The following is an 11,265-nucleotide window of genomic DNA, read 5'->3' as shown; positions in this document are numbered from 1 at the left end:
CTTAATTTCCCCACTAAAATTTACATCAAGAACACTGGTAATAACTGAGTTCCTTTTTGAGTTAGATTGCTTCTTCCCAGTATTAAACCTACTGTATCTGGCAGCAGTGGCCCATAAATTCCTGTAGGAACAAACTGTGGACTCATCTCTGGAGTCAGTAGGAATTCTGAAGCTGGATGGAGCTCCAAACTCCTGGTTCCTGAACAGATTAACCGTGAGGTTGAGCCTGCACATAAGGAGTCTGGGCTAGAGGGAAGGACCCCGACCTGGAGCTTACACCCCACTGTGGGCAGGGGAGGTAGCATCAGTGGAGGTAGCCTGTTGACCACCTGCTGGGCATGCCATTCCCTTGCCTAGTGGTTGCCCCCCCCCATGGCTCTGGCAGAAGCCTGGCACATCTCTTTGACTGGGCAAAAGCCTGCAATCTCTGGCCCTCTTTTCCCACAGTTAAAACCCTGCCTTCCATCACGGCTCTCCTTTGATGGAGTCCGTAGAACCTGTTTTAATGTGGTGGCTATGGCTGATCCCTGCAGATGTACCTGCCTGACACTGGCACAAAGGTGGATATAATCAGCAAGGCAACTGAATCACTTCTTGGCAAACTTTATTAGCATTTTCAAAAGCTAGAGGTTTGGGGCTGGGGATGTGGCTCAAGTGGTAGCGCGCTCGCCTGGCATGTGTGGGGCACTGGGTTCGATCCTCAGCACCACATAATATAAAATAAAGATATTGTGTCCAACTACAACTAAAAAAAATTAAAAAAAAAAAAAAGCTAGAGGTTTAACTAATACCTCAGAGTCCTCCGAATCTCTGATCATGCAATCTGCGGCTTGGTATAAATGTGCCACTGTTACCGCTGTTGGCCGGTGACGAGTCCTTGCTTCTCCGATGTTGAAGAATAACACCAGAAAAGCACACCGAGGCAAGGTCAGAGTGGAAATTAGAAGTTTATTAAAGGACAGCAGAAAAGACTTCTCCCGGAGGAAGAAGGGGACCCAAGAGGTGGAATCCTTGGAAGTGCGGTTGTCTCCCCTTTTTATAGTTTTGGTGATGGAATGTAGGTTGGAAGGCCCGAGGGGTGGGACACAGGTGGGCCAAACAAGTAACCTGGGCAGGAAGGACTTCTTTATCACTTCTTGGGATGGGCTGTCTCCAAATCTGCTGGGGCTGTTTCCTGGGTTCCATTAACATTTCTTTGGGGTGGACTTTGGCCTAGGGCCTTTCCTGGACTCCATTAACATTCCATGAGTTGTCCTGCGTTTCCCAGCATGGCCTCCATTTTAGACTTCACTCGATATGATATTAGACCCGATTTACCTAACTACACTGACTACCTAGTTTTAAATCTGGCTTCATTCCCCCCTCTAATTTGGGAACTCCTTACTTCTGTAAGGAAAGGGGGCAAAGATCCTTCTGACTTCTTCAGGCTGAAAACGGACGGTGTGGGGCAAACAGTTTGGAGTCCCCCTTTAAAAATCGGGTCTATCGAGTGGTCCATGATAGAAATCTGATTGAGAAGTAATAGACTGGAAGGCTATTTGAGTGATGGGTGGTCTATAAGAGAAACAAGAATTCATTAGTACTGGAACCAGATTGATGCAGCAATAAATGTCACAGCACAGGAATATGCCAATGAGTATGATGACAAAGACAGAGACTAACAATGTTTTCCACCAGGAAGTACCAAGAACCAGGAGCTAAGATATTGTTTCCAGGCAAAGTTGCTGAGGACATGGCTCCTATCTGAGCATGTAAATTTTTTAAGGATATTTGTCACATTGCCAGAATTGTCAGGGATGTAAACACAACATTTAACTTTTAGGGTTACAGTTGTCCTTCCCTTTAAGATACAGTTTAATAATTTAATGTCATCTGGTCTTGCAAAATCCTTTTACTAGTATGACCTCTGTGTCTAATAGAGAGACCTTTAATTCTGTTATTACGGCTGGATAATCATACTAGTAAACACCAAGCCTACCTGTGTAGGTTAGGAATAAAGGCCTTAAACTAAAAACTACTCTGGCAGTCCCTTTTGATAGTTATCAGGCATTCCTGTCTCTTTTGCAGCCTCCAGTTTACTTATTCTTGGAGGTTACATTTAACTATTATTATCATTTAAAATGCCTAGGAATAGCTGTGTTTTGGCTTTGACTGTCTTTGCTAAGTGTTTAAGATGAAGCAAGACAAACTGACTTTTGTTTCTATCTATTGTTAACAGTCAGCTGAGTTTCCCTGGGAGTCCTCAGGAACTTACAGCAGCTTCTCAGTTCTGCTAGTGCCATTTGTGCTAGGATGGGTCCAGGCCTTGCTTGACCATGTGGCTTCCCTTGGAAGCATCAGGGATATCTCCCTTCTTTGATGACCCTCCGCTTCACAGCAAATGCACTGATTGGCTTTTTGTCCTCCAGTGGCCTCATTAACCTCCCTGATTGGGAGGTTATGTGGCCCAGAGTTGCAAAGCTCTTTGGAGAAGTCCCCTGTTCCCTGGATTCAGACTGACTCAGAGGGCAAGAGCCAAATATTGGTTTTCTTGGCCCTTTTAATTTAATTTTAAAACTTAATCTTAAACATCCAGCAAATTAATTTCAACAGCCTTATATTAAGAGTACTGGGCTTTAATGTCTATCTCTCTATCCTGTAGGTGATAACTCATTATCTTAAATTAACCCAGGTTATGATTTCTTAAAGCAGTACCTTTGCAAAACATTAACAGGCAATCTTTAGACCATTTAAGAAAACTACAAAATAAAATTATCAAGAGTAAAAACGTTTAGTTCATGTAATAGCTACCTTGAATTTTGGCAGAGTTATACATTATAATCCACTGTTTGGACACAACTTTAAATGTACTGAAATCTGGCCTACTTCTTTCATAGTCACTTTCACATGCAATGAGATGGGACATAGAGCCTTATCTCAGGTAAGGCGGGGTTCTTCATGAATCTTAAATACTATAGCTCTGAAGCTGATCTTTGCTTTTTAGACATCATTTTACAAAGCCTACATAAATTGTTCAAGTTTACATGAATATTAGCTAACACAATATAATATCACACCTAAAACATGAATTAAAGAAAAACTGAAAGCTTTTAACCTTTTATAGAAAAGTAGCAAAGTACTTTTGTGTTTTGCAATAAAACCTTTTCATAGATTAGGCTCTCATTAACTTAAAAATCCATTTAAATTGTATCTCAGTGTAAAAAGTAACATGGAACTTTACATAACTTATTGATAACAAGTACAGTTATAGAACACAAATGATATAAATAAATTTCCAACATGTTTTTCTCTTAAGCCTAAAATTACCATACAACTTTAGAACACAGCTTGATATAATGCTCTTTCTAAAGCTTCTACCTAACAGACTTGTATACCTGGAAGATATGAACACATTAATAGCACCAATTACATTGATGTTTTTATATTAATCAAGTTTAGCTTTTAAATAAATAACATAGCACAATTCTCTAAAACAACAGCACTTGTTTAACCAGCTGTTTAATTTCTTTAAGATTACTTGCTCAAAAACTTAAACTTATAACCAACTTACACAGACCTTCTTTATATCACTTACTTAAACCCTCTTAATTACTTAATCATATAGACTCTTATCCAGAAACACATTTTCCCTCTATTAAATCCATACCTAGAACCTTCTAGTTTCTCTTTTTCATCTGTTAACCTCCTTTTGTTCACATTTTGAAACAATACTTGTAAATGTTTGAATTTAAGTAGATTTAACATTTTATTAGGGCCTTTTTTGAACACCTAGAAAAACTTATAAGCTTAATTTTAAAGACATCTTTACTTTCATCTGTTTACCAATTTAAATTGAATCATTTAAATTATGTGAATCAAAGATATTTGGATCCATTTTTTAAAATTTTTCATGGGCGCTCCTCATCTGTCAATTGTCATATCACTGCATGATATATGGACATACACACATACAGACATACCGACATACAACACGTAACACAAGTGTAACACAACACAATAGTAAAGGCCTTGTAGCTTTCTCACGTGAAATCTCATTGCAATGTTTAAAAAAAAAAACTCCAGTTGGTCAAAAATAGAACTTATCAGAAAAACATTAACTTGTCTGTAGGATCAAAATTATGAGCTCAAAAAAAAAAAAAAAATACAGAATCTAAGAAAAGGCAAAAGTCCTAGAAAAAATTGACCAGCCAGTAATTAGTAAATGCCATACAATTTTCTCTTTGGTTTAATCTAGTTTTGAGTTCCCATAAAGACACTTTTACTCTTTTTTTTTCCCTTGGGCCTCAGATCTGTCTCCTACTGAGCTCCAGGCTTCTTCTATTTGCATATCAACTTAAGTCCTGACTGAGGTCTGGAAGGAACTGGGAAAACTGGAATTCTGAGCAGAAACCTCATGCCTAAGGCATTTTAACCATAAGTCATAATTTCCAGGTTTGGATGTTGAAAATTATGATACAAGTTTAAGATATAATTTATAAAATTTCATACCTTTACATTTTCCTACACTAGAAAAACTTGCTCACACAAAACTGAAAATAGGATCTTATTTAATAATATAAAAGCTATTATCAGAAGAAATTTTTTCAGGATCATTAAGTCACTTTCTTTGTTCTGAAGTTCCTAAAGTAGTATTGAGTTACATTAAATCACTTGAAAAAAATTTCAAAAGAGAACCACACACTACCAAAATTAAGCTTTAAAATTTTTCAAGACTGTTGCTATTTAATGTCATTTTAATAAGTCAGACCAACATTTTAATTCAACACTTTTTCCTAAATCTTACACACTGAGGGGAACAGATACCATATCATAATTTACTATCCTTGCCCAAGTTAATGCACTGGTACACCTAGTGAAATCTTTTCAGGCTACCCAGTTCAAAAATTGATGAAAAAATAAAACTAAATGATTGGGAGTTACTTGACAACTTGGAAGTAGGGTTCTTTTAATTTTCTATCCTAAGTATTTAAGTTCTCTGGCATGAATTATCTGAAATCACAAACTAAACAATTACCTAACCCCAACTTTTAACTGCAAGATTATGCAATGCTTCAAACTCATTTAGATACCAGATTGTTACAATAAGAAAATCATCTTTTAGATATACATTTAGCCTAGATTATCCCCCCAAGAAATAATCTATAATAACCTTTAAAATAGACCAGATAAGAAAAAATCTCTCCAGGTTTTTAACTCTCATTTAATTACGACTTCTACATCAGTGGCACCATAGATTTCCCCATGAGTGGACAAGATGTTCTCACATAGGGGCAACCAGAAGTGTAAAATCAAGGGTCTCAGTGTGACTGACTTTACTCCATTCAGTGTCCCTTCCTTTTAAGTAGACAGAGATGTAGCAATCCATACAGTGCAGGGAAGAAATGAGGAATTTCCCCAAAGCGAAAATGGCTTTGGCAGCTGCTGGGAGTCCCCTCAGTCTCTCCTTTTACTTACAGGATTAGCTCCTTTGGTTAGATCCAATCCCAGGCAATCTGGCATATCTCCTAACTTTCCAGTAGAGTCAGTTTTTATCTGCCTTAGGTCTTGAAGGGGGAAGGGGGTATGTACTTTGATCGGCCCAAATTTTCCTGTAGAGGTAATATATTTGGTTTGCCTGTTGGGGCAGATGCAGGGAGGCCAGCAGATGGAGATTTTGTGGGTCCTCCTGAGTTTTTCCTCAGTGAGTCCCCAAGATTTTTTCTCTTCATGGCAGACATCATAGGTAAGTCTACTTTAGACTGTTGGCATAATTTAGGATTTTCCCTTAGAGCAAAGAAAATCTAAACATACGGCAACTCACACCATTTCTTTTTTTTTTTGTAAATTTTATCAAACTGTAAAATTGTATTAAAATTGATATTTCCCTCTGGTGGTCAGGTTTCTCCATCAGGGAGTTTGTATTGAGGCCAGGCCAAGAAAATGAGGCGCTTTTTCCTGAGGGTCAAATCTATCCCAATTTTTCAATATGCAGGCTAGTGGTGCACCTGGCGTATTGGAGAGAGAGAAGCTCCCATCTGAGTGAGAAGAAAACAGGACTCAGGCGCCCACGCTGCGCCGGAGAAAACTGTTCTCATTAGGGACGTCTCCCTAAGCTTGAGCTTCCTAAACGGTCCAGAAAACCCGTCTCTCACCTTGCTTTGCCAGGGGTTTCTGGTCCCCTTTAGCAAAGTGCTAGGGTCTCAGTTTGCCCTGTGCCAGAGACCCTGGGAGGATTCAGACTTAAGGGCCTTACTGCTTATCCTCCCAGCCACTAAAAACCCATAGCAAAAGAGAATCATGTGCTCTTTTGTTGCCTTTGCTCTGTAGACTAAAGGAACCGCCTAAGGGTTAAGGGATATCTACTGGTTGTAACGTGGCAGATTACCGGAGGAGTTGATTCTAAAAATGCCTCTCTAGCAGCTTAAGGAACACAGCACATTTTAAACATTGGGGCAGTAAAACAGACTAGTGAAAGTTACCTATGCACCCTAGGGAACCTGGACAGATTTTGCTAATTATCCCATGCCTTTCTCTAAGAGTCCTACAACCTGAATTGCTAACATTTCTGACCTGCGAAGGAAGGGGAGCATCCAGGAGGAATGGATGCGAGGTTGGGAGTGTTGCGTAGCCCATACGGAGGCAAATGTGATTGGGGCTTTCCCTCAGTGCCATTCATCTACCAATCACCTTAGATACCCCTGAGGGCTGTCGGGAGGAGGCTCAAGAGAAAGGAACCTTAGGAATATGTCTGAGTGTAGCCCAGACAGGAATTCCGCAGTTGTTCCAAACTCTTTCATCCACCTCCACACATACGAGGCAGATTGGGATTCGGGACACTGTGTACTCACGCCAATTGCTCTCCGGGCCCAGACAGAAAAGTTGGAAGTGGCTTTGGCAGAACCCAACATACCTGCTCTGTATTGAACAGGTGATTGTGAGCTACCTAGGCTGGGAAACCTCTCACCCAAGTCTTGAAGAGTGGCGGCTGCACGAATTGCATTTAAGTAGCCATCGGGTGCCCACCTCACCCTCCAGAAAAAGAGAGAAAGATGCACCTCAAACAGACATGGGGTGCGTGCACTTACCTCGGTGTAGAATCTCGGTCTGGGACCTCCAATATGTTACCGCTGTTGGCCGGTGACGAGTCCTTGCTTCTCCGATGTTGAAGAATAACACCAGAAAAGCACACCGAGGCAAGGTCAGAGTGGAAATTAGAAGTTTATTAAAGGACAGCAGAAAAGACTTCTCCCGGAGGAAGAAGGGGACCCAAGAGGTGGAATCCGTGGAAGTGAGGTTGTCTCCCCTTTTTATAGTTTTGGTGATGGAATGTAGGTTGGAAGGCCCGAGGGGTGGGACACAGGTGGGCCAAACAAGTAATCTGGGCAGGAAGGACTTCATTATCACTTCTTGGGATGGGCTATCTCCAAATCTGTTGGGGGCTGTTTCCTGGGTTCCATTAACATTTCTTTGGGGTGGACTTTGGCCTAGGGCCTTTCCTGGACTTTATTAACATTCCATGAGCTGTCCTGCGTTTCCCAACATGGCCTCCATTTTAGATTTCACTCGATATGATATTAGACCCAATTTACCTAACTACACTGACTACCTAGTTTTAAATCTGGCTTCACCACAAGCCCAAACAATTCTCTGGTCCCTGTTGGATTTGACTGAAATCTAGGGGTTTTTCTCCTTTATTAGGTAAGTCTCTCCATGCCCTTCTGGCACATGCATTAATCTGATTATAAGCTTGCAAATCATAATTTAACTGTTGTCCAAATCAGTAAATTTTCCCATCTCAGTCAATATGTCCACCATAATAATTCCATGCCTTCTATTAACTTCTGCCTGCTCAGAGTAAAAATTCATCAGTTAGACTGCCATAGCAAATAATCACCTTCAGAAAGACATGCTTTTGCTAGCGTGACCCAGTTATAAGGCAGTAAAATGTCACTACATATAGATTCTATCAGGCTTTGAAGAAAAAGGTGAAAAAATATTATTTTTTTAATGTTTTAAAAGAAATGGCAGTATGAACTGGTACACATTGGTTTGGGCCACCTATCAGCTTGAAAATTGGAAATAGTTTAAATCCTGAGATATCTTTTCCCTCCTGTAAAGTGGTTGAGACCACATTGGAGTAGGGAAAGGTCTGTGGCTGACAGGTTCAAGGGTGTAAGCCTTGGTCTTACCCAAGGGAGAGTAGTTGGGGCAGGACCATTTAAATGCAGAGGTCTGCTTCTAATTCAAGCACTTCCTCTGACTGAGAATCCTCTTCCATGTCTCCCAGCTCTGGCCCTTTCCCCATCTCCATCTCCGGGCCTCTCTCTTCCTAATGAAATTTGATCTGGGCTGCTTCTCTGCCTTTTGGGGCTGTGAACAATGAATTTTGCTCAGCTGTGCCAGCAGGCTGTATTCTGACTTCCCAGTTACAAACCAGATGTGACTTTTCTTTGCCCTTAACTTTTCTGCCTGTCTTAGGTGTGTTAGGTTACCTGCAGACAAAGAAGCCCTAGGTGCTGAGCAAGCCTGTTCACTAGGTCTGACTTTTAACTGCATCTCTAAGGCCTGTAAGTAAGTGGCCCGTAAGTAAGTCTCCCGAAGACCATCAACCAATATCTTGGGCAGAATATAAACACGTCTCTACTGCAGCCCTATTTTTTTCTACATTTTCAATCATATGTAAATCAAGTGATTCCCCTTCACAGAACCATGGGCATATTTCCCTAATCTTCTTAAGAACTGAGTGAGCTGTGATCTTTATCTTTTCCCTTTTGATTTATTATCATCTTCAGAATTGCAAAATAAATTTATTTCTCTGAAGACAAAGAGTTCCCCATGCTTAACATCCCATGATAAATAAACTTTTCTCTCTCCTTTTTCTCTTACTAATTACTAATTCACAAGCGAGCTTTTCCTGTGAGAGAGAGACAAACACTCACTAGTTACCTTTGAATTCCATGAAATGAGGATTCTTATTCCAGGCACCAGTTCCTGCCCAGGTCCCAAGAGGGCGGTGGGACTGGGGTTTCCCTGGGGAGAATGGGATGGCTGGGAAGTAAAAGGTAAAAGAAAGAAAACAGCGAGGGAAACACACACAGAGAACACAGAAAGTCGTTTCAAAAGCAGGGGCAGGAGGGGCAAGCTGATCAGAGTCATGGAGCTTCTGGACAAAGATGGAGCCCAACCTGCTCTATTCATACTGGGAAACATCAAAGGCCTTCCCTAGAATGTTCTTTACCAGAATAGGATAACGGTGGGCTGCTCAGCTCCTAACAGGACATGCCCATCTCCACTACAACTATGAGGAACCTTTCTAGCAGAGCAGAGGGAAAGGTCATATCAGTGGGTGATCTACTGTCATGGGAGAGCCACAGGATGTTCCCAATGCCAGGCCTATCCCTCCCTGGCTTCCATGCCAGAGAAGGTCCTCACATATTTCATGGATGGCCTCCCACAAGCAACGAACCCAAAAATAGACTGTCATGGTGGTTTGAATGTTTATCCTTCAAAACTCCTGGTGAGTGTAATGGCCATGGTGAGAGCCAAGTAGAGGCAGGTGCTTTAGGAGATGATGGGAAACAGCTCAGACTGATGCCCATGGAGCAGGGGTCTGCCATGGAGTGGAGGGGTCTGTCAGGCAGCAGGGGTCTGTGGATGGAGGGCAGGGGTTGGTAAAGGAGGGAAGGGGTCTGTCATGGAGAGTCTGCCAGGGAGCAGGGGTCTGTGGATGAAGGGGACAGTCTATAATGAGGTATCCAGACCCCAACAGGGTAGGTTCATTCTCAGGAGGTCTGAGCTGCCTGGGAAAATAATAAGTCCAAAATAATCAGTAAGAAATAAAGACAGAGCCAGAAATTAGATATAAAAAGAGGAGCACCTCATGGATCTCCCAGTTCTGATAGGAGCTGGAGCTAAACAATTTAAAAAGGCCCTGATTTTTTTTTTTTTTTTTTTTTTTTTTTGTTTAAGGGGAGTCCCTCAAAGGTAGGGATGAGGTTTCAGCAGGAGGAGTCTTGGTAGTCTTGTTTGGTGCCTGCCTCTCAGTGTGGTGGGGATCTTGCAGGAAACAGGTTGATTGGCATTTTGGCAAGCCACACCCTTCTCCAGGAGGCTATGTGATTCCAGGGTCACTCACATATCTAGCTATGCTCGAACTTGAGCACTGAGCTAGGTAGGACATCACATGAACCAGGCATTCTCAGAGCAGTGGATACCAACTGGGAGTTCCAGATACCAGGCTTTCCTGCCCAATGGCTCCAACATGGCTTACTCTATGTGTAGTGGCACCCCCTTTCTCCACAGAAAGGTCTTAATTGGGCTTCTCCACAAATCTTCACCATGGCTGATTTTAGAACTGTCAACAAGAGTCTCTGCAAAAGAGTTCAATGTAGATAAACTTCCTATTTTAGTGTCGCCCTCCACTGCACGACCAGCACGCTGGTTTCATACAAGAGGGTCATAGCATAGAAGTTAACTAGTGAGATCGAAATAAACACACAAGACTCAATTACCTTTTTCTTTGACCAGGTCCGAGATGGCCCTCCCTCTAGCTCTCACCTTGAACCACCCAGTGGGCCAGCAAGACTTACTCAGGACTAGCAGGAGAGAGAGAGACAGCCCACCAGGGAGTGGCCTTTTATTGGGGAACAAGAAATTCAGGGGAAAATTCCATCCAATGAAGGTTGAAGGGGGCAGCATTCCAAGGTCGGGGTCAGTGATTGGTCTCAGGGTCAATGGTCAGTCACACCCCCACACGGACAGGCTCTTGCACCTGGAGAGGGTGGGGATTAGCTCCGACACAGTTTGGCCAGAATGCCTCACACCCAATCAGGGAGGTGCCCAATCACGTGCGAGAATGGCTCCCCACATATTCCCCCTTTTTTCTCTTAAAAATCAGGCGGTGGTTCACTCTTTCGAGTTTCTGCATTCCTGTTCCAAAGACTCGCCATCCTATAATTACAACACAAAAGAGAATTAACAGCAAGGAGAACAATCCAATAATGTACCAGGCCGAGTGTTTAAGAATATTTCCAGGGTTAAATCCATTTAACTCCTTCAATATTTGGTTAGCCAAGGAAGAAGGATCTGAAAAATCAGCTCTATTATTTTGAATATCTTGGATATGGTGATGAAGTTCCAAAAGATCCAAGCTATTATTATTATTTTGCCAAATACCTAACAAATGGTTTTTAACCTTCTCCCAATCCCAGAGAGAAGCATTGTACTTGGCAGCTGTAACACACACAGATTTATAATTTGCATGGCATTTAAGCCTTTCTTTAAATT

The sequence above is a fragment of the Spermophilus citellus genome, assembly GCF_964194105.1.
Source record: "Spermophilus citellus genome assembly, chromosome: 11".
NCBI lineage: Eukaryota > Metazoa > Chordata > Mammalia > Rodentia > Sciuridae > Spermophilus > Spermophilus citellus.
The sequence above is the reverse complement of the archived record's forward strand: the minus strand, read 5'-3'. Positions refer to the sequence as shown.